Source organism: Dendroctonus ponderosae, unplaced genomic scaffold, assembly GCF_020466585.1.
Source record: "Dendroctonus ponderosae isolate FM_Combo_2020 unplaced genomic scaffold, Dpon_F_20191213v2 Dpon_F_20191213_1, whole genome shotgun sequence".
Taxonomy (NCBI): domain Eukaryota; kingdom Metazoa; phylum Arthropoda; class Insecta; order Coleoptera; family Curculionidae; genus Dendroctonus; species Dendroctonus ponderosae.
Window position 1 is genome coordinate 45,666,942 of NW_026017110.1, and position 1,713 is coordinate 45,668,654.

The following is a 1,713-nucleotide window of genomic DNA, read 5'->3' on the forward strand; positions in this document are numbered from 1 at the left end:
TGAAACATAAAGCACATTAATCATTAGCTTGTCATGCCACTTAGTATTCACTAGAGCTTGCAGACTAATTGTTCCTTTAGCTGCGGCTTCATTAACCTTGCCGTTGGCTATTTTCACTAGTACTGGCGCAGGTCATCTTTCAAGTTTTGAAAAATATTTCAATTGATTCGTCATGTGCATGTTCGCACCTGAATATCCATTCTTTTGTATCACTTTCAGTACTTACATTTCCGTTTTATTTTTCTTTGCATCTATTCGTGCTCAGCACCCCCGCATCCAATGCCCTTTCTTCTTGCAATAATTACAGTTGGCGTGTCTTAATTTCATTCATTGACTATTTATTATTTACTATAAGTGATTGTTCATCGAGTTTTGCCTGTAGGGTATTCACCTGCAGTCCCAATCGAGTAGTCTTGTTGTGTAAAACATCCATAGCTGTCATTCTTAATTTTTATCTCAAAAGTCGAGCTTCAAGTCGTTCTTTCAAAAGAGAGTCAGATTCGTGAAGGTCTGACGATTCGCAGTTACAGAATTCCATTCCGTTCTGAAGGCATTCAACTTTTGAGGCAAGTTGTTTATAACCTTCGAACAAACTTCACTCTCACTCAAAGGCTCTTTTATGTCTTGCAAATTCGTGATGATGCTTTCTATTTTGGAGAGCAAGATGGACGCCGCTTCACTCTTTGTTATTTTGTTTCTTTTCCTTGGGATTTTTGATTATCTTGCTCGATTGGATCAATATATTGGGGTTTAAGTAAACCCGGTTATTTTCTGGAATTGAGTTTATTTATTGCGTATGTATAACTATTGAAAAACGTAAAACTGTTGATAGAATTGGGACTTTTTTCTCCTGCAGTGTAACTTACACAGTTCTACTTCACTAACTAAGTAACTTCACAGTTATACAAAAGTTCCACAATTGAAAATATTTTACGTTATAATTGAAAAGCCGAATTACTACAAACTCATTCTATGTCTTGCACACTTCTAACCTAACTGTCAACTTTCTGAAATGATTAAAACCAAAAAGCGCCAATTTCAAATTAATCCAACAGTTGATTTGTCGTGTGGTCGATCACCTTGACAGACTCTTCCTTATCGGCGCTGACTGGGTGGATACTGGATGGATGGTCCGATCAAAAATGTTTTACGATGAAAATTCGTGTTTGTGTACTGGTGCGCACCATTTTACTCTTTACCTCCTACTATCTACTAATGAGCGACTTTTTATGTCAAATCAACACCCATTATTAAAATAATAATAAATCTTCATGTTTGAAAGCTCTTATAAATTAGCCGAACCCAGTATGTATTTTCAAAAGCAATGTTACTATTATAGGGGCGTTCGTTTATACTTGGTACAAGTAAACATCAACTACTATGAAAACACATATTTACACTCCCAAATGGTAAACAATGTTATTGTAATGGCAGTTCGTCAGGTGGTCGATCGAGAAAATACATCTAAAATCAATTTAGAAAAAGTAATTGAGTATATTATTATTATGAGAATAACTAAAACATGTCAGAATCAGCTACAAGCGCCAAACGTGTCTCAAGCAAAGAGCGACTCACGCAGAGTGCATCACTTGGAGTCAACAGTTACCTACCTATAACTTAATTTACAGTAGTAACTTTACTCTATCGGAGTATTATCAATCTATCTCTGAACCCCGCAAAACTACAACCGAAGTTGCATCCTGCCACGGCTAA

The 1,713-nt window shown here is 36.3% G+C and overlaps 1 protein-coding gene across 1 annotated transcript in view; it reads left to right on the top strand.

Annotated features, from left to right (window-relative positions):
- The window catches only part of LOC109541358 (disheveled-associated activator of morphogenesis 1), a 79,944-nt gene that overhangs the window by 75,394 nt on the left and 2,837 nt on the right, over positions 1–1,713 (top strand). The gene's annotated exons all lie outside the window — the stretch shown is intronic.